Here is a 22,736-nt window from a genome sequence, read left to right on the forward strand (position 1 = left end):
AGTGACAGTGATCTTGACGATGCGATGAGACACTTTGGTCTTATGGCTAATCTTTGCGGCTACATGGCTGGAGGAAAGGAATGGGTTCTTGATAGTGGATGTACTAATCATGTGTCCGGAGACAAAGATATGTTTCGTGAGCTTGCTAAAAATGACGGCCCTCGAAAGTATGTCATTTTTGGTGATAACTCAAAGGGTAAGGTGGTTGGCCTCCGTAAGGTGGCCATCTCACATGATAGCTCCATACAAAATGTCATGGTCGTTGAATCTCTTGGGTAAAGTTTACTTTCAGTATCTAGACTTGCTGATTTCGGTTTCAATGTCCTATTTACTGAAGTAGACTGCCAAGTGTTTTGAAGAGACAATCATAAAATGGTCTTTACCAGTATACGTAGAGGTGATCTTTATATTGTTGATTTCACTAAAAAGCATACCCACATGACCTCTTCTGATCTGCAGTTGTCCTCTTAATTGTCTCAACAATCAGACTCGTCACCTTGAACTTCTGGGGCACATCAAACAACTGCAGCAGGTTAATGGAGTGGCCTCTAATCATCCTATGATCACCTGACTTGGGCAACAAGGTATGCCTCAAGATAGTGTTGATGGTGGCCAGACCAGACAACACATAGTACATAGAGCCCATGTTGTGAGTCTCCAAGGCTTTGTCTGGAATCTCCTTATACATGTTAGCCATTGAGTTGTGATCTTTCTTCTTCGTGGCATATACATCTATGTCATCTTCATGCTCTGCAAGGGCATTTATCAGTTTTGCCCACTCAGCAATTGTCGATTGGTACCTGGTACCCTCAGACATCCAGACAATTCTGCCATCAAGATAGAAATGTGTTGTGGAGTAGAATTGCATGATGAGTTCATCATTCCACTTGGTCAACTTCTGACCCACAAATTTGTCTACCCCGCATAGCCTGAAGCTCCCATGCACTCCTGGAAAGTGATCTTCATTGTTTTCAATGTGCTTCCAGTCCACCCACTTCATAGCACGGACAATAGGCTTCTTATCTAGCAGAATGGTCTCATAGAAGTCATGTTGCTCCTTGTAGTGAAACCTATAATCCACAGTAGTCCTTCTCCTCGGCATATGGATCAGATTGTTTCCATAGTCTGAGACCTGCATCCTTTTTGATCTTCATATTTACTGCCACTGGATGGTTGTCATCATGGTCAGGGATCTTGGGCTTCAGCTTCCTAAGCACTTGGGCTTCACCATCTTCTTCTTCTTCCTCAACTTCAGTCTCAGGCACTGGGGCCTTGTTCTTCTCAGCAGCTGGTATATTCCTTATGCTCCTCTTTGGTGCAGTCTTGGGAGCTGGAGCATAATCTTTGGGGCATTCTTGGGCTTAGAAGAGGCAGACCCAGACTTGATGGCATTCCCCATCAACTTTTGTGCCTTGGGTGCTGGTGTAGCATCCTCTTCCTCTTCATATTCATCCTCACCTGGATCTACCATCATAGAGCATCTCCTAATGACTTTGGCCATGGTCTTCTTGACCCTTTCCTTTCTTTTCTTGCCCTCACTAGCAGCCTCTTCAACATTTGACTTGGAAGTTTCAAGAGTTGAGGCCCTGGCTTTTGAAGTGGGCACTCTCTTTGCAGGAACCTTCTTATGCATACCAGGCTTGGTTGAAGCAGTTGTGCCAAACTCTTTCTTGACAACCCTTTTCTTGGAGCTGACCTCCTCAGCAGCGACATAGTATTCATCTTCATCTTCAGAATTTTCTTCCTCCTCTGCCTAGTAGCAGCCTTAGGTAGGTTGCTAGGAGTACTTCTGCAGCCTTCGTCATAGCTGTCAGAGGGACTAGTGCCCTCACTCCGATTCAACTGCTCTTCAGACTTGTTCTGGCTGTCACTCTGATCAGACATGGTTGACACTGCAAACTGAAAGCTGATCCTATGAATAGTTATAGATGATATAGAGTGGATGAGCATCACCAAGTGCAGAGATTTTGCAAAACATATGAGTCAAATACTTAGTTTTAGTTTTCCACAAAAAGCATTTCGGAGCTACCGATTTGTTAAGCTCGATGACACCAAAGCAACTTTTGGAGTCTAAACTAGTGAAATCGGTCAGACCAAGACACAGTTCGGTGACTCCGAGATTGCTAGGGTTTCACTGAGAGTTGAACTGGGTCACACCGATTTGCAAGTTTTGGTCAGACCAAAAAGTGCAAGTGCAATGGCTTAAGCCAAATCGGTGAGACCGATTTCCACAACTCAGTCGGTCCGAGACGAGTTCAGCGGAAACCTAACCCTAAATTTTTGAATCAAAACTAATCTAAAGGAAGATTGCACTGGATAGATTGATCTCATACATGGTAAGAAACATGGCATTCACCTTATGCTATTCGGAGGTAAAAAGAATGCACAAGGGGTTAAACTCATACCCTAACTCGGCGATGAGTTCACTACGGCGGCAATGGCGGTGTTGATGTCCATTGACGGTGATGGAGACCAGCGGCGAAAGGTCGTTGGCGACGAGAGGACGATTCAAATACCCTAGACGGCAAAGCAGGACACGCGCGGGCGAAGTGGTTTTGGAGAAATTTCCAAAATTTGACCCGTCGGTATATATATATCCTGACCCTGTCAGTGTGACCGAGTGGAACAACTCGGTGGCACCGAGATGCAGAATCGTAAGCGGTTACTGTCCGTTGACGGCGATGGAGACCAGTGGCGGGAGGTCGCTGGTGACGATAGGACGACCCGGAGACCCTAGACGGCAGAGCAAGACACACGCGGGATGAAGTGGTTTTGCAGAAATTTCCAAAATTTGACCCGTCGGTATATATATCTTGACCCTGTCGGTGTGACCATGTGGAACAACTCGATGGCACCGAGATGCAGAATCACAAGCGGTTACTGCAACTCGGTGTGATCAAAAAGTTCTAATCGGTTGAACCGAGATTGAAAACCTAGATCAACTCAGTGAACTCGGTTTGACCGAAAAGGATGAATCGGTCAGACCGAAATGCACATAGAGGTTTTGGAAGTTTAACTCTATGACGAATCGGTGACTCCGAGTGCTCCTCACACAGAGGGTTTGAATCTGACTTGATCAAACTTTGTGATGTAGCATGAATAGAGTTTGAGATGAGAAAAGCATAGATAGCTAGAGGAAGTTCTTAAGCATTCTTGTCTGTCCATTTGGCAAAAGACAAAGAGCCAAACAATCAAAGCAACAAATGGATGTCCTTGAATGAGTAAAACATGCATCCAACATGCTCACACAATAAGATGACAAATGAAATATGTGACGAGTCATGCACAAACACTCTAGCATCTATCATGCACAAGCAATTGACTAGGTCATCTATATATGAGTATATTGACTGAGGAGTCAAATGAGAATATTTGATCGTAGGTCATACTCATCGTTTAAGCACAAGTGGGGTTACCACTCTTACATAAATCATTGTTGTGTTCACACCATTAGAGTTACTTTAGCTCAATTCTTAGAGTAAAGCCCCCCCTAGATGTGATATCCCCCCTAAGAGGGATGAACTAACCTTGGATTTTGTCGATGATGACTTCATGTAGATGTTGAAGATGTGGATGCTCAATGTTGATGTAGATCATTCGGAGCAATCCATTGGAGTGAGTTGCACTTTCAATACCTGCACGGGTTAGTCCCACAAGAAACAAACAAGGATATCCATAGACATAGAGTGAAGTTCACACAATATGGTGTCCATGAAAGCATTAGGTTACCTTGTCCCTTGTCTTACAACAAGAGGGTTTGTGACTCCTTGAACTAGTGCAGGATGTCGAAGTTGTTTGCACTTGTTCTCGCCAAAATGATATGAGTGAAATATGTTGGCGGAGTCACCCTCAAGAACTCTCTAGTTCTTCTTCTTCGGGATCCACATCCACTTGATGGGAATCCTTGGAGTTGTAGTCGTTCTTGATGAAGTAGAACTTGATGTAGTCTTAGGAACTGCCGGTGTCAAAACCGGCGGATCTCAGGTAGGGGGTCCTGAACTGTGTGTCTAGGCCGGATGGTAATAGGAGGCAAGGGACACGAAGTTTTACCCAGGTTCGGGCCCTCTTGATGGAGGTAAAACCCTACGTCCTGCTTGATTAATATTGATGATATGGGTAGTACAAGAGTAGATCTACCACGAGATCAGAGAGGCTAAACCCTAGAAGCTAGCCTATGGTATGATTGTTGTGTATGAATGTGTTGTCCTACGGACTAAAACCCTCCGGTTTATATAGACATCGGATAGTGTTAGGGTTACATAGAGTAAGTTACAATGGTAGGAGATCTACATATCCGTATCGCCAAGCTTGCCTTCCACGCCAAGGAAAGTCCCTTTCGGACACAAGACGAAGTCTTCAATCTTGTATCTTCATAGTCTAGGAGTCCGGCTGAAGGTATAGTCCGGCCATCCGGACACCCCCTAATCCAGGACTCCCTCAGTAGCCCCTGAACCAGGCTTCAATGACGACGAGTCCGGCGCGCAGATTGTCTTCGGCATTGCAAGGCGGGTTCCTCCTCCAAGTACTTCACAGAAGATTTTGAACACAAAGATAGTGTCCGGCTCTGCAAAATAAGTTTCCACATATTTCCATAGAGAGAATAATATTTACACAAATCTAATCTGCTGACGTATTCCGTAGTGTGACATCACACCACGGCCAAGCCTTTATTCGAATCATTTTACTGTCCCATCTCAGCGTGTTATGCGAGGCGGTTTCCTTGGCACGTCTTGTTAAAGCAGAGATCGTGTCCCCTTATTCCGGGATTCTCATCAATACGGGCGTGGGTAACCCAACCGCTTCTAGGACTCCTAGACTATAGGCAAGTCCGAACGGCCATGGAGAGGACGCTTGATATTCACCTTCTTTATAAAGGGACAAGGTTTTTACTTTTTCCCTCCCGTGTTCAATCGAATCCTTCCCCCACCTCAAGCTCAAACACCCAAGGTTCAGGTCAGGTGCTCCGAACCCTCAATCATGTCCGGATCTAGCCTTCAAGGCCGATGGATGCCTTCCTCCGTCACGGAAGAAGACATCAGAAAGTTGAGGGAGGCCAGATATCTGACCGCCGAGGTTTTGCATCGGCTGCCTGCCCGAGGGCAGGCCGTCCCCTCCCCCGAACCCAACGAGAACGTCGTGTTCGTCTCCCACTTCCTCCGAGGTCTAGGCCTTGCTCTAGATCTTTCGTTAGGGGTTTGATGTATTATTACGGGCTAGATTTCCATGATCTAGCTCCGGACTCCTTTCTTCATATCACGACATTTATTGTCGTGTGCGAGGCCTTCCTCCAGGTTACCCCTCACTTTGGCATGTGGCTCAAGACCTTTGAAGTAAAGCCGAAGATGATCGAGGGGCAACATGCAGCGTGCGGAGGTGCCTTAATACGCAAGATGACGGGAGCCCCCTAGCCCAAAGGTTCCATTCCAGAGGTGTCTGAATTGTGGCAACAGGAGTGGTTCTACATCATGGCTCCTAGAAGTGCCAAGTAGGCGGCCGCCCCTATTTTCCGCTCGGGCCCTCCACCACAACTGATGTCATGGATCAGCAAAGGTCTGAGCTGGGGTCCAGCCAAGGACGTGCCTATACTGCAAAGCCGCATTCGAGATCTCTTTAATGGAGATTTTAGTTTGGTTGCGGTAATACAAGTTATGCTGGTTTGTCAAGTCCAGCCTTGCAAACGCCGGCCCCTTTGCTTGTGGGAGTTCAATCCTGAAGGACCGTGTGTCATTCAAAATTTCCTTGGCCTGACGAACAAGGAGATGTACAAGTCATTCTTCGGACCTCAGGTAGAGTGTCCGGAAATCACCGAGTATGTGGGCCTGAGCAGTAACCGCGCCGCCGAACAGGGAAGGAATCTTCCGGCCGAACATACTATCTCTCATTTGTTACAAAGTTATTTCTGAGAGTTTGCTTTTTGACCAGGACTGGAAGACAAAGGCGAAGTTGATTCGGTGTTCGGCCCCCCTCCCTGAGGGTTTGGATAATCCGGTATTGGAAAAGATGCTCCAGGTCGCACCCTGCCCGGAGCCCTTGAAGGAAGATACTCGGAAGGATAATACGGGCGGACGCGGGCCCCCAATGCTGCCCATTCTAACCAAGGGAGCGAGCGTCTCCATGAAGGAAGACGACCGTAGGAGGAAAAGGACTGCGCCCGGGGATTCGGAAGCCGAAGCTTCCAAACGGGAGAAGAAGTCTCCCACAGAGGGTCCTACCTCGGGGGGTGCTTTTGCCACACCAAGTCCGCGGGGGGATCAATCCTCCAGCGAGTCGTAAGTGACCCGAAATACTTTAATAGTACAGGTATGCCATCTTTTTCTTCTGAGAAAATAACCACCGCCTATATCTTTGCAGTTCGGGCCTTAGCCCCTCTCAAATGAGTTCGTCTTCGGGGGATCTTCTTCCAGAGATGATGGAGAGCGAAACGCCTCCTCCGGACTCCTCCGCTCCGGAAGCGGGCAACCTCGAAGTGTCGTCGCGGAGGGCCTCTCCGAATCCGGTGAGGACAGAAGATAATCCCATTGACCCCCGAAGCTCCCAGTGTCCGGCTCCCGAAGAGAGCAGACTAAAGAGTCCGGCACCGTCTGGTGCGCGATCGGATGTTCTGAGGGAGTTGGTGGGGCGAGCGGCCATCTCAGATGAACACCGTATGCTGATGAATACGGTGATGGAGAGAATCTTGTCCACCGAAAGCGGATTGCATGAAGCTTTTATGAGTCTACTGATAGGCTTTAAGGTACGTAACATAATGTATAATAGTCCTGCGCATGCTAGGTGTGCCCTATGTAGATAGTAGCCCCTGAGACTCTGGTGGTCGTCGGAAGCGACGACGAACAGAGGATCATATTCCCAGGTAATAACCATACTGCCTCTATGTTCAGGTGATGGAAGCTCCGGTGGCTAGCCGGACTAGCGAGTTTGCCCATTTAGAATGGTAGTTGGATGCGGCAGACGCCGACATCGAGCTTGTTAACAAAAGGCTTGACGAGGCACAAGGTAAGTGTCATTATCTGGTAAACGCCACATAAGAAGAGCAGGATGATGCCAGTATCTTTAATATGTTGTGACTGCAGATGGAGCTGCCACTGTTGAAGCCCTGCGGGCAGAACTTGCCCGAGCCAAGGAACAAGCGAGGTTGGGTAATGCGGCTGCTTTGAAGGTGGCCGAAGAGTTGCAAGCCGAGAAGGCCGCGCATGGCGAGAGCCGAGACAAGATGGCCAAGATGGCCATAGAATTAAAAGCTGCCGCCGACCATTGCCGGGTTCTTGAAAAGGAAAACCAAGCGAAGGCATCGGACCTTGAGAAGGCTGCTGCGACGAGAAAAGACCTCCGCTCTGCTATGAGAGCAAAGAAGGAGGATCTGCGGGAAGCCGGGGATATTGTAGCTGGGAAATACTTTATGTTGCAGATTAAGTTCGGAGATCCACGGTGTGCCCCTCTGGATCGGTTGTGGAGTTCGGAGGATGTGTATATGGATTTGGCGGCAAGCGTTGCCGATGCGGCCAAGTACTTCCAGGGTCAGATGGACCATGAAGTAGACTAGCTGTTTTGGAGATAATTCCATTCTCCCGAGCGTCCGCTTTCATTGACTGACCAATTAGCCGAATGGGCCGAACTAAATAGGTTGTCCGGACTCTCCATGAGGTCTGTTGTGGATCAGCTATGGCCGGAAAGGTCAAAACCGAACAACTATTTCAGCTTGGTGCAGCAGTTCCTTGACGTGGTGCCGCGCATTAATGCGATGAAGAGGTCGGCGTGCATAGAGGGCGCACGGATGGCCTTTGCCCGTGTTAAAGCATACTGGGCGGAGATGGATGCTACCACTGTTGCAGCACGGGATTCGGCCATAGGTCGAAGGGCTGCTGAGCACTACTTTGAAGAAGTTCTTGAGGGTGCTCGTTTGATAGAGACCCAGTGCTCAAAAAATATTATGTTTGAGTGATATGTAATCTCATTATAAGCGAAATGCTTTTATAAATTTTTATAAGGCCATTTTTATACTTTTGCCTGAAAGTAATATGATGCCTCCTGGGCGGCCGTTTATGTATACATGTGTATAACCTGAAAGATTGCAGTCGTCGGCTTGAACCCCCATGCATATAATGCGGAGGTTCTCGCAAAAACAAGTGTTCACACTTAACCCAACGTCTTGGTCCTTTTAAGGAGGTGATAGCGGAGCGAGCGAGGCAACCGGACTATAATGCTTTAACACTTTCACTTAGCCATAGGAGTTTGACAGTGGGGCTACTAGATAGCCACTGGTGGCTCCGCACTCTCCCGATTCCGGGGTGCGTACATGCCTGGCCAGAAAACGGCCCTTCATTAAGGCAGAGGAATTCTAACATTCCCATAGGTCATCGAGTGGTTGACCAGTCTCATGCTATATCATGACAGTCAATTTTCAGCTTTCTCTACTGAGGTGCTCGTCCGGATGAACCAGGGCACAATCACAGTAGTTCTCCTGGTGCTACCTTAGCCGGTAAAGCGGAACGTATGGCACCAAAACACAGGAGCCGGGCAAACCCAACATTTGACCAAAGACAATGATTTGGAGCTGATGCATATAGGGCCAAACTCGCGACGCCGAACACTCCCTAAGGTATTCGGTCTTTGTGGTATAAACCGGGCCTAAATAATGGCCTTTGTAAGAAGCCCCTTGTGTCTAGGTACGTGCATTGTTCTGGCGTGGCCACATGCCAAGACGTCAGCATCCTTCTCAACGGTGGATATGTATCAACAAGAGACAGTAAAAAAGGTTTACGCAGGGTCTTGATCTAAAAAGAATCCTTGGAGCGGGTCCCTGCTACACGTCTGCGCCTGTGTCTCCGTTGTGCCGTATCCTGGACGGGTGTAGCACGATGATCGTCTGTAAAAGAGAGGAAGTTAAGTGAAAAAGTTGTCGTGCAAAAAGATAGTTTTTTAAAGAAACCATGTATAATTCAAGATGAGAAGAAATTGCCACTTGTCTATGCGCGTTGAGCCCCTTGTATTAACAAATAGGGGTGTGACCATTTATTCGGTGTAAGTAGCAGCGCCGGACTCGATTAGTTGTGTTTAAGGTCTTGATGACCTATTGGATGCTTTCGCTGGTCCGGGCGCCTTTAGTGTGCGGCTGCCAAGGCAGCCTCACTCTCTTCGGCGCGCAGAGATCGCTTGATATTTCTATGCACTGAAATGATGCCACGTGGACCGGGCATCTTGAGTGTGAGGGAGGCGTAGTGTGGTATTGCATTAAAGTGAGCGGAAGCTTCGCGTCCGAGCAGTGCTTGATAGCCACTTTGAAATGGAGCGATGTGGAAAGTTAAATGCTCATGACGGAAGTTATCGGGGAGCCGAATATAACTTGTAGTAGGAGGGAGCCCGTACAACGAGCCCCTGGGCCTGGCGTTACTCATTTAAAGGTAGTATTGCTATGGCGAATTTGTGTTGGGTCTAGCCCCATCCCGCGGATTGTATCCTGATATATTAGGTTTAGGCTGCTGCCGCCGTCCATCAAGACTCGTGTGAAGTGATATCCGCCAATTACTAGGTCTAATACCAGGGCAGCCCATCCTGCGTGTCGGATACTTGCTGAGTAATCGCGATGGTCGAAAGTGATCGGTTGAGATGACCAGTGGCAGGACTTCGCGGTGACAGGCACTTGGGTATATTTTCCTGGGAGTGCCGCGTTGTTTTTTCCCTTGATCACATGTAACACGTTTACTGTTTTGACTTCTGGTGGAAATTTCTTTTGTTCGCCCGTGTCTTGTTTGGGAGGCTCGTCCTCGTCTTCACTTGGTATATCCTCCCCCTTGTGTACGGCGTTGAGCTTGCTGGACTGCTTGAAGACCCAACATTCTCTGTGGGTATGATTAGCAGGTTTACCAGGGGTACTATGGATCTGACATAGTTGATCCAGAATTTTGTTGAGGCTGGACAGTTCATCCCTGGTGCCTTTAGGCGGCGGCTTTTGACCTGGCCGAGAGCTTTTGAATCCGGCATTTACTGTCGTGCCCTTCGTGTTGTCCTCTTTATTCCGGCGTTTGTTATTGTTGTTGCGCCGTGATTTCCCGTTTCCATATCTAACTTCAGATGTACTGGGGTCGCTGGTGCTACATCTGGCTAGCCAGCTGTCCTCACCCGCGCAAAAGCGGGTCATGAGGTTAGTTAATGCGGCCATCGTTCTCGGCTTATTTTGGCCGAGGTGTCTGGCGAGCCATTCGTCACGGACTCTATGCTTGAAAGCTGCCAAGGCTTCGGCGTCCGGACAGTTGACAATCTGGTTCTTTTTAGTAAGAAACATGTTCCAAAGCTTTCGGGCTGACTCTCCGGGCTGTTGAGTTATATGACTCAAATCGTCCGCATCTGGAGGTCGGACGTAAGTCCCTTGAAAATTTGCCCGAAAGGCGTCTTCGAGCTCTTCCCAACTTCCAATGGAGCTTTCGGGGAGGCCTTTGAGCCAGTGATGAGCTGGCCCTTTGAGCTTGAGGGGTAAGTACTTGATGGCGTGGAGATCATCTCCTCGAGCCATATGGATATGAAGGATGTAGTCCTCAATCCAGACCCCAGGGTCTATTGTTCCGTCGTATGCCTCTATGTTTACGGGTTTGAATCCCTCTGGGAATTCATGGTCCAGCACCTCATCGGTGAAACACAGGGGGTGTGCGGCACCCCTGTAGCTGGGTGTGCCATGTTGTTCGGATGTTTGTTGTATTGCCTTGTATGCTGGGGCGCGCTTGCGTGGTCCATAGATGGATCTTGTTGCACCGTCCTTTGGGTGCGAGCCCTCGCCTGGATCGCGTGTTGTATTGTGAGTGGCGTTGTATGCCGCCCTGTGTTGGTAGAGGGGTTGTCTATCTGGCCAGGTGGCTGCTTTGATGTTTGGTTGTGGAGGGTCTGAGGCCTCCTCATCGAATTCGGGTAGCAGCTTCTGCTTTGGGTAGCTCTTGGAGGGGCGATTGTCGTCGTACCTCGCTGTTGTGTTGAGTATTTTACTCCATCTGATTTGGAGTGTGTCTTGCGCAGCCCTGAGCCTTTGCTTCTGCTTTTTAAGACTCCTCGCGGTGGCAACAAGCCTTTTACGGGCATTCTGCTGCTCCGGGTGCCTGTCCGGCGTTATGTCATCTGGACTATTATCCTTGATAGAATTTATTTGTTCGGTTTGATTATCCAGTTTGCCGTTGTCTGGCAGCGGTTCGCCCTGCTCCAGCACTGGGTCTATGTGATCGTTATTTCTATTGAGGCGGTATTTGGGTCGGCGCTTGCATCGCCGCTTTGACTGCTTCTCGAGGGAACAAGCCTTCGGTGCGTCCTTCCGCTCCTCGTTGTCATCTTTTGGTGCGTCCACCATGTATACCTCATATGACGAGGTGGCTTTCCAGGGCTCAATAGGCTCTGGTTTTTCATCGTCTCTTGCGTCGGCATCCATACCGTCGATATCTTCGGAGTCGAAGTCGAGCATATCGGTTAAATCGTCGACAGTGGCTATAAAGTGGGTGGTGGGTGGGCTTTGAATTTCTTCATCGTCTGTATCCCAACCTTGCTGACCGTAGTCCGGGGCTCTCCTGATAAAGAGAGAGACTTTAGTGTCTTCAGAATATCGCCGAAAGGCGAGTGCTGAAAGATGTCCGCGGCAGTAAACTCCATGATCGGCGCCCAATCGGATTCGATCGGCAGGGGCGCGGAGGGTTCGGAGTCCGGAGAGGAGTCCAGCTCCTTGGAGTCACGAGTCTCGCGGAGTACGGGGCTGGTGTTCGGCTCGATCGCCATTGGGATCGCAGCCCTCGAGGCGGCGTCCAACCACTCATCCTCGATCGGGGCAGTTGGCTCCAAATTAAGGGTCGAAGCCGATGCGGGTGCGGCCTCCAGGGCACTGTTCGACGACAGAGCTAGATCATACTCGTCATGACAGTGTGGCGCGCTCGGCAGTGGCTCGAATCCGTCGAAGATCAAGTCCTTGTGGATGTCAGCCGTGTAGTTTAAACTTCCAAATCTGACCTGACAGCCAGGGGCATAGCTTTCGATCTGCTCTAGACGGCCAAGTGAATTGGCCTGAAGTGCAAAGCCGCCGCAGACGAAGATCTGTCCGGGGGGAAGGTCTCACCCTGGACTGCATCGCTATTGGTGATAGTAGGAGCCATCAAGCCTGACGGCGACGACACAGAGGAACTCTCAATGAAAGCACCAATGTCGGTGTCAAAACCGGCGGATCTCGGGTAGGGGGTCCCGAACTGTGCGTCTAGGCCGGATGGTAACAGGAGGCAAGGGACACGAAGTTTTACCCAGGTTCGGGCCCTCTTGATGGAGGTAAAACCCTACGTCCTGCTTGATTAATATTGATGATATGGGTAGTACAAGAGTAGATCTACCACGAGATCAGAGAGGCTAAACCCTAGAAGCTAGCCTATGGTATGATTGTTGTGTATGAATGTGTTGTCCTACGGACTAAAACCCTCTGGTTTATATAGACACCGGATAGGGTTAGGGTTACATAGAGTCGGTTACAATGGTAGGAGATCTGCATATCTGTATCGCCAAGCTTGCCTTCCATGCCAAGGAAAGTCCCTTCCGGACATGGGACGAAGTCTTCAATCTTGTATCTTCATAGTCCAGGAGTCCGGCTGAAGGTATAGTCCGGCCATCCGGACACCCCCTAATCCAGGACTCCCTCAGGAACCCACTTGACCAAGGCCTTGGGAGCTTCTTCAAATGCATCAATCTCCTATTGAAGCTTGTCCTTGCCTTTTTGCTTGTGGTCTTGTGGTGGAAGATCATCTTGAGCTTGTGTCCCCTTGAAATAAGTAGGATCATACTTCTATTATTGAGGAACAAACTTCATCTTGGGGTATTGATCTTCTTCCCACTCAACTCCATTGGCATTGAACTTTCGTTCAAAACCAACACCTTGATTCTTCCGGTGCCTTTCTTGCTTTCTTACAATTTCCTCAAATTGCTTACTTCCAGCAAGGCTCTTGTAAACACCTTTCTCTATACTTCCCTTCAATAAGCTATTTTCTTGCTCAAGTGTAACTTGGCTAAGAGAATCATTAGTGGAATCAAGAGAACTACTAGAAGCAATAACATTGGATTTAACATGATTATTTTTACTACTAGATAAAGAATCTTTCTTACTCTTGTTGCTGGAATTTACTTGTGGCATGTAAGTAGACAAGAGTAAACGCTTGGCGATTTAAGAACTTTTCTTACGAAGATCATCATTGATTGCTTTTAAGAACCCATGCTCTTGCTCTAGATTGAGCTTTTCAAAGCGTGGCTTCTCATGAGTCTTCAGAAGCTCTCGATGATCTTCCAAGGTAGTTTCATGAGCTAACTTAAGAGTGTTTAGTTCTTTAGTTAGATGCTCAATCTCCTTCTTATCATCGTCATTCGTTTTATCTTGATTAGCATGATTAATAGCAAGTTCATCATAGTTTTCATCACTAGATTTGTCAACAATTAAATCATCATCACCTAGCAAATCATCTTTGTTGACACACGAACACGTCACATGTACCCTCGACACTGGGGGTGATGCACCGCAGCTCACGTCGAAGGAGACCCGACCGACAACGCGATACGCAAGACAGTCGACGGGCGTTTTTGCAGACCCGAAAACCCCACACCCCCGGTAGGGACCCCGTCAAGGAGTGCGGCGGCTATGGGCTGCCCTAGGTCGATTCGCTCTCCCCTAGAGCCTCGGAATTCGCAGCTCTCAAACACGGAGAACAGCGAAGAACGAGAGAGAAAACGGTGGAGAGATAAAACATAGATGAAAAAGTAGTATATTGATTGGTTCGATTGTGTGTTGTTTAATCGGCCGTCACCCCCAACATATATAAGAGGCGGCTGGACTTCCCGTACAAGCAAAGGATTCATCTAGGCTTTCCTTGCAAGAAAATTACATCAATTCACGACCTAGAGTCCTAGTTCTGGTTCCACTTAGATTCAGCCCGAATCTGATCCAATCTTCTGTCTTGCTCCTTGCGCGGGCCGTGGAATCTGCATATGACTTCTGATGGAGATGGTTCAAATATCAATCTTGTACGGTTCGATGAGGCCAACAATCCATATGTTGATCACTTTTCCAAATAGGGCCATCTTGAATACTCCACGGGGTCATCTTTAATTTCGAGTCGGACTCGGTCATATAGCTGACTGGACCGTCTGACTCTTGTAGCGTCTCTGCAGGTCGTATACTATGTCGGATGATGATGACTCCAAAAGAAAAGTTGACTGTTTCGATGTTGCGAATAACTCTCATGTTGAACACTTCTTCATTTGAGTCCATCTAGATAATCATTTGAGCCCATCTTCAGCTTCTGGTCGGACTGGCCTTGACAGTTTCCACCCCAGCAAGCTTTTTCCCAGCAAGCTTTTCAGCCCCGGCAAGGTCTTCGCCCGGCAAGCTCTTCCTCCGGCAAGCTTTCCTCCCCGGCAAGGTCTTTGCCCGGCAATCTTTACACCTGACAAGCTTTTCCACCGGCAAGCTTTCCACGCCGGCAAGCTTTCCACGCCAGCAAGCCTTCACATCGGTAAGGTTTTACCCCGGCAAGGTTTCATTCAGCCGGTAAAGGCCAAATACTTTCTCACTCGGGGCTTGCCCGCGAAGTGTTGCCTCTAACTTTTTCATACGAACCCGGATTCGTGACCATGCCAAAATCTGGTGTCAACACATGCCCCCCTATTTTTCGGCAAAGCTTGTGTGCCGAAAAATAACTTGTATTGTGTTTGTTCTAAGGACGAGTCAACACTCCATCAGCCATTTATTTTCCTCAGGACGATAATCAGGTATCAGCCATGTTTGTGCTAAGGGCGATAGTCACATATCGGCCATTTCCCACTTAGGCTTCTTGCCACAAACTTGGGTGGTATTTCTTCAAGTACTTTCCATTGAGAGCTCGAGATAACAGTGCACCTTGTACGGATTCCACCAAATAAGAGTTTCCGGGAACTATTCTTGCAATTCTAAAAGTACCTTCCCAACTTGGAGACCACTTTCCAAATTTTTCTGTCCCTTGAACCAATCGGGAGAATTACTTTCTAGACGAGATCGCCAACTTGAAAATTCTTCAACTTAACCTTCTTATTGTAAGCCCTTGCTACCCTCAACTTGTCCCTCTCTATGGCCTTCAAAGCAGCCAAACGTTTATCGGCAACCTCATCAATATTGTCCATCATCAAGTTATAAAAGTCTACTACCGATAAATCATTTTGTTTGGCTATTCTCAAAGCATTCAAATTCACTTCCACTGGTAAAACAGCCTCTTGACCGTATACTAGCTCATATGGAGTCACCTTTGTAGCACCATGTCTTGAGATCCTATGTGCCCACAAAGCTTCAGACAACAACTCATGCCATCTCCTTGGATTATCCTCAATCTTCTTTTTGATGAGCTTGATTAAAATTTTATTGCTAGACTCAGCTTGTCCATTGGCTTGGGCATAATATGGAGAGGAATTGAGCAATTTTTATGTTATAAGATTTGGCAAATTCTCTAACTTGGTGTGACATGAAAGAGGAGCCTTGATCTGTAGTCAATGTTTGAGGAATTCCGAATCTATGAATAATGTGCTCGATTATGAATTTAATCACCTCCGTATGTGTCATGTTCTTGAGAGGTACTGCTTCAGACCATTTAGTGAAATAATCGGTTGCCACCAATACGAACCGATGCCCCTTTGAGGAAGACGGATGAATTTATCCAATAAAGTCTAACCCCATCCTCTAAAAGGCCACGGCTTGATAATGGGATGTAACATAGCAGCAGGAGCCGACTGAATATCACCAAATTTTTGACAAGCTTCACACCCTTTGTAATATCTGAAGCAATCATTAATCATAGTCAGCCAATAAAATCCAGCACGTCGTAGCAACCATTTCATCTTGGGAGCCGATTAAAGAGTGCCACAAATACCTTCATGGACCTCCCCCATAGCAACTCTCGCTTGGTCCTCGTCTAAGCACTTTAGAAGAACATCATCAACCGTTCGGCGATAGAGATCATCATCTCTCATTGTAAACTTGAAAGCCATCCGCCGAACAGCCCTGTCCACCCTTCTACTAGGATCACACAAATAATCAACAATGGGTTTCCTCCAGTCTTGACTTTCTCCTGCATTGAATATTTCATTAGTGGCCGAAACGGTGGGCTCCGGTTCGGCCTCCCCTACGTCGGCAAGACTAGACATCGGCTTTTCAGAAATATGAAACACGCCATGATCAACATGGTAGCCGGATGCCTATTGTGCCAACTCATTTGCTTTCCAATTGTCATGTCTAGATATATGAGCAATGCTAAAACAATCCAAAGTAGAAATTATATCTAGATATTTATTAAGATAAACATTAAGTGATTCGTCCAAACACTAAAAGACTTTGGATATTTGCTGCACCACTAGTAACTAATCACCATAAGCCTCAATATGTGTAACACCTATAGCAAGTAACATCTCTAAACCGAATAACAATGCTTCATATTCGGCTTGATTATTTGTGGAAAAATATTCTAAAGCGGCATGAGGCTTCAAAAACAGCACCATGAGGAGATATGTAAACAATACCAACACCTTGGCCATTGCTACAAACTGAACCATCAAAATATAATCTCCATGGTACTAATGAGACAAGTTTTATATCAATGTCATACTTGTCATCAATCCGATGTTCAACAATAAATTTAGCAACGATTTGGCCTTTCATGGATTTTAGAGATTCATAAGCCAAATCATATTCAATCAAAGCATAAGCCTATTTGCCAATTCTACCACTAAGAATTGGCCTATGCAACATGTATTTAATGACATCGGTTTGACAAGCTACTATACAAGCACTCGGCACTAAATAATGTCTCAATTTTGTACAAGCATAATATAAGCATAGACATAGTTTCACAATAAATGTATACCTTGTCTCGGCGTCCAACAAGCGTCTGCTCAAATATGTAATAGCATGCTCTTTTCCCTCGGTTTCTTGAGTCAAAACAACACCAATAACTCCTTCTTCTGCTACAATGTAAAGCCTGAAGGGTTCCCTATGCTTGGGTGCTTTCATCACCAGAGGAGTGCACAAATAATTCTTGATCATATCAAATGCTTCTTGCTGTTTTGCCCCCCAAGTGAAATCAGCATCATTCTTTAACCAAAGGATAGGAGTAAACGCATCAACCTTCCCTGACAAATTAGTTATGAACCTCCTCAAGTAATTGACCTTGCCAAGGAACTTTTGCATATCTCTCTTGCATCTTGGAGCTTCCACTTTCTGTATGGCCTCTATCTTTTTGGGATCAATCTCTATGCCATCTTCATGGATAATGAAGCCCAAAAACTTACCAGCTGACACACCGAATGCACACTTCAAAGGATTCATCTTTAGTCCATAGTTTTTCATTCTTTCAAAAGCTAAACGCAAATCGGCCAAGTGAGATTCAAAAGCGTCTGATTTGACAACAATATCATCAATATAGACTTCAAGTATGACACCAAGTAAATCATGAAAAATCAAATTCATAGCCCTTTGATATGTGGTGCCAGCATTTTTTAATCCGAATGTCATCACTATCCACTCGAATAAACCAATAAAACCAGGGCAACGAAAAGTTGTCTTGGACATGTCCTCTTCGGCCATAAAAATCTGATTGTATCCGGCATTACCATCTAGAAAGCTAATAACTTTATGTCTAGAAGCATCATTAATAAGCATATCGGCTATTGGCATGGGATACTCTGAAGGAAATATGCCCTAGAGGCAATAATAAAGTTATTATTTATTTCCTTATATCATGATAAAAGTTTATTATTCATGCTAGAATTGTATTAACCGGAAACATAATACATGTGTGAATACATAGACAAACAGAGTGTCACTAGTATGCCCCTACTTGACTAGCTCGTTAATCAAAGATGGTTATGTTTCCTAACAATGGACAAAGAGTTGTCATTTGATTAACGGGATCACATCATTAGTTGAATGATCTGATTGACATGACCCATTCCATTAGCTTAGCACCCGATCGTTTAGTATGTTGCTATTGCTTTCTTCATGACTTATACATGTTCCTATGACTATGAGATTATGCAACTCCCGTTTGCCGGAGGAACACTTTGTGTGCTACCAAACGTCACAACGTAACTGGGTGATTATAAAGGAGCTCTATAGGTGTCTCCAAAGGTACATGTTGGGTTGGCGTATTTCGAGATTAGGATTTGTCACTCCGATTGTCGGAGAGGTATCTCTGGGCCCTCTCGGTAATGCACATCACTTAAGCCTTGCAAGCATTGCAACTAATGAGTTAGTTGCGGGATGATGTATTACGGAACGAGTAAAGAGACTTGCCGGTAACGAGATTGAACTAGGTATTGGGATACCGACGATCGAATCTCGGGCAAGTAACATACCGATGACAAAGGGAACAACGTATGTTGTTATGCGGTCTGACTGATAAAGATCTTCGTAGAATATGTAGGAGCCAATATGAGCATCCAGGTTCCGCTATTGGTTATTGACCGGAGACGTGTCTCGGTCATGTCTACATTGTTCTCGAACCCGTAGGGTCCGCACGCTTAAGGTTACGATGACAGTTATATTATGAGTTTATGCATTTTGATGTACCGAAGGTTGTTCGGAGTCCCGGATGTGATCACGGACATGACGAGGAGTCTCGAAATGGTCGAGACATAAAGATTGATATATTGGAAGCCTATGTTTGGATATCGAAAGTGTTCCGGGTGAAATCGGGATTTTACCGGAGTACCGGGAGGTTACCGGAACCCCCCGGGAGGTATATGGGCCTTAGTGGGCCTTAGTGGAAGAGAGGAGAGGTGGCCAGAGATGGGCCGCGCGCCCCTCCCCCCCTTGGTCCGAATAGGACAAGGAGAGGGGGCCGGCCCCCCTTCCTCCTCTCTCTCCTCTTTTCCCCCCTCCGCGAATCCTATTCCAACTAGGAAAGGGGGGAGTCCTACTCCCGGAGGAGTAGGACTCCTCCTGGCGCGCCTCCTCTTGGCCGGCCAGCCCCCCCCCCTTTGAGCCTTTATATACGGAGGCAGGGGCACCCCTAGAGACACAAGTTGATCCACGTGATCATATTCTTAGCCGTGTGCGGTGCCCCCTTCCACCATAGTCCTCGATAATATTGTAGCGGTGCTTAGGCGAAGCCCTGCGATGGTAGTACATCAAGATCGTCACCACGCCGTCGTGCTGACGGAACTCTTCCCCGACACTTTGCTGGATCGGAGTCCGGGGATCGTCATCGAGCTGAACGTGTGCTAGAACTCGGAGGTGCCGTAGTTTCGGTGCTTGATCGGTCGGGCCGTGGAGACGTACGACTACATCAACCAAGTTAACGCTTCCGTTGTCGATCTACAAGGGTACGTAGATCACACTCTCCCCCTCTCGTTGCTATGCATCACCATGATCTTGCGTGTGCGTAGGAATTTTTTGAAATTACTACGAAACCCAACAGTGGCATCCGAGCCTAGGTTTTATGTGTTGATGTTATATGCACGAGTAGAACACAAGTGAGTTGTGGGCGATATAAGTCATACTGCTTACCAGCATGTCATACTTTGGTTCGGCGGTATTGTTGGACGAAGCGGCCCGGACCGACATTACGCGTACGCTTACGCGAGACCGGTTCTCCCGACGTGCTTTGCACAAAGGTGGCTAGCGGGTGACAGTTTCTCCAACTTTAGTTGAACCGAGTGTGGCTACGCCCGGTCCTTGCGAAGGTTAAAACAGCACCAACTTGACAAACTATCGTTGTGGTTTTGATGCGTAGGTAAGATTGGTTCTTGCTTAAGCCCGTAGCAGCCACGTAAAACTTGCAACAACAAAGTAGAGGACGTCTAACTTGTTTTTGCAGGGCATGTTGTGATGTGATATGGTCAAGACATGATGCTAAATTTTATTGTATGAGATGATCATGTTTTGTAACCGAGTTATCGGCAACTGGCAGGAGCCATATGGTTGTCGCTTTATTGTATGCAATGCAATCGCGCTGTAATGCTTTACTTTATCACTAAGCGGTAGCGATAGTCGTGGAAGCATAAGATTGGCGAGACGACAACGATGCTACGATGGAGATCAAGGTGTCGCGCCGGTGACGATGGTGATCACGACGGTGCTTCGGAGATGGAGATCACAAGCACAAGATGATGATGGCCATATCATATCACTTATATTGATTGCATGTGATGTTTATCTTTTATGCATCTTATCTTGCTTTGATTGACGGTAGCATTATAAGATGATCTCTCACTAATTATCAAGAAGTGTTCTCCCTGAGTATGCACCGTTGCGAAAGTTCTTCGTGCTGAGACACCACGTGATGATCGGGTGTGATAGGCTCTACGTTCAAATACAACGGGTGCAAAACAGTTGCACACGCGGAATACTCAGGTTATACTTGACGAGCCAAGCATATACAGATATGGCCTCGGAACACGGAGACCGAAAGGTCGAGCGTGAATCATATAGTAGATATGATCAACATAGTGATGTTCACCAATGAAACTACTCCATCTCACGTGATGATCGGACATGGTTTAGTTGATTTGGATCACGTAATCACTTAGAGGATTAGAGGGATGTCTATCTAAGTGGGAGTTCTTTAAGTAATATGATTAATTGAACCTAAATTTATCATGAACTTAGTACCTGATAGTATCTTGCTTATGTATGTTTGATTGTAGATAGATGGCCCGTGCTGTTGTTCCGTTGAATTTTAATGCGTTCCTTGAGAAAGCAAAGTTGAAAGATGATGGTAGCAATTACACGGACTGGGTCCGTAACTTGAGGATTATCCTCATTGCTGCACAGAAGAATTACGTCCTGGAAGCACCGCTGGGTGCCAGGCCTGCTGCTGGAGCAACACCAGATGTTATGAACGTCTGGCAGAGCAAAGCTGATGACTACTCGATAGTTCAATGTGCCATGCTTTACGGCTTAGAACCGGGACTTCAACGACGTTTTGAACGTCATGGGGCATATGAGATGTTCCAGGAGTTGAAGTTAATATTTCAAGCAAATGCCCGGATTGAGAGATATGAAGTCTCCAATAAGTTCTATAGCTGCAAGATGGAGGAGAACAGTTCTGTCAGTGAGCATATACTCAAGATGTCTGGGTATTGTAATCACTTGATTCAACTGGGAGTTAATCTTCCGGATGATAGCGTCATTGACAGAATTCTCCAATCACTTCCACCAAGCTACAAGAGCTTCGTGATGAACTATAATATGCAAGGGATGAATAAGACTATTCCCGAGCTCTTCGCAATGCTGAAAGCTGCGGAGGTAGAAATCAAGAAGGAGCATCAAGTGTTGATGGTCAACAAGACCACTAGTTTCAAGAAAAAGGGCAAAGGGAAGAAGAAGGGGAACTTCAAGAAGAACAGCAAGCAAGTTGCTGCTCGAGAGAAGAAACCCAAGTCTGGACCTAAGCCTGAAACTGAGTGCTTCTACTGCAAGCAGACTGGTCACTGGAAGCGGAACTGCCCCAAGTATTTGGCGGATAAGAAGGATGGCAAGGTGAACAAAGGTATATGTGATATACATGTTATTGATGTGTACCTTACTAATGCTCGCAGTAGCACCTGGGTATTTGATACTGGTTCTGTTGCTAATATTTGCAACTCGAAACAGGGACTACGGATTAAGCGAAGATTGGCTGAGGACGAGGTGACGATGCGCGTGGGAAACGGTTCCAAAGTCAATGTGATCGCAGTCGGCGCGCTACCTCTACATCTACCTTCGGGATTAATATTAGACCTAAATAATTGTTATTTGGTGCCAGCGTTAAGCATGAACATTATATCTGGATCTTGTTTGATGCGAGACGGTTATTCATTTAAATCAGAGAATAATGGTTGTTCTATTTATATGAGTAATATCTTTTATGGTCATGCACCCTTGAAGAATGGTCTATTCTTATTGAATCTCGATAGTAGTGACACACATATTCATAATGTTGAAGCCAAAAGATGCAGAGTTGATAATGATAGTGCAACTTATTTGTGGCACTGCCATTTAGGTCATATCGGTGTAAAGCGCATGAAGAAACTCCATACTGATGGACTTTTGGAACCACTTGATTATGAATCACTTGGTACTTGCGAACCGTGCCTCATGGGCAAGATGACTAAAACGCCGTTCTCCGGTACTATGGAGAGAGCAACGGATTTGTTGGAAATCATACATACAGATGTATGTGGTCCGATGAATATTGAGGCTCGTGGCGGATATCGTTATTTTCTCACCTTCACAGATGACTTAAGCAGATATGGGTATATCTACTTAATGAAACATAAGTCTGAAACGTTTGAAAAGTTCAAAGAATTTCAGAGTGAAGTTGAAAATCATCGTAACAAGAAAATAAAGTTTCTACGATCTGATCGTGGAGGAGAATATTTGAGTTACGAGTTTGGTGTACATTTGAAACAATGTGGAATAGTTTCGCAACTCACGCCACCCGGAACACCACAGCGTAATGGTGTGTCCGAACGTCGTAATCGTACTTTACTAGATATGGTGCGATCTATGATGTCTCTTACTGATTTACCGCTATCGTTTTGGGGTTATGCTTTGGAGACGGCCGCATTCACGTTAAATAGGGCACCATCAAAATCCGTTGAGACGACGCCTTATGAACTATGGTTTGGCAAGAAACCAAAGTTGTCGTTTCTGAAAGTTTGGGGCTGCGATGCTTATGTGAAAAAGCTTCAACCTGATAAGCTCGAACCCAAATCGGAGAAATGTGTCTTCATAGGAT

This window comes from Triticum aestivum, chromosome 3A (assembly GCF_018294505.1).
Source record: "Triticum aestivum cultivar Chinese Spring chromosome 3A, IWGSC CS RefSeq v2.1, whole genome shotgun sequence".
Lineage (NCBI taxonomy): Eukaryota > Viridiplantae > Streptophyta > Magnoliopsida > Poales > Poaceae > Triticum > Triticum aestivum.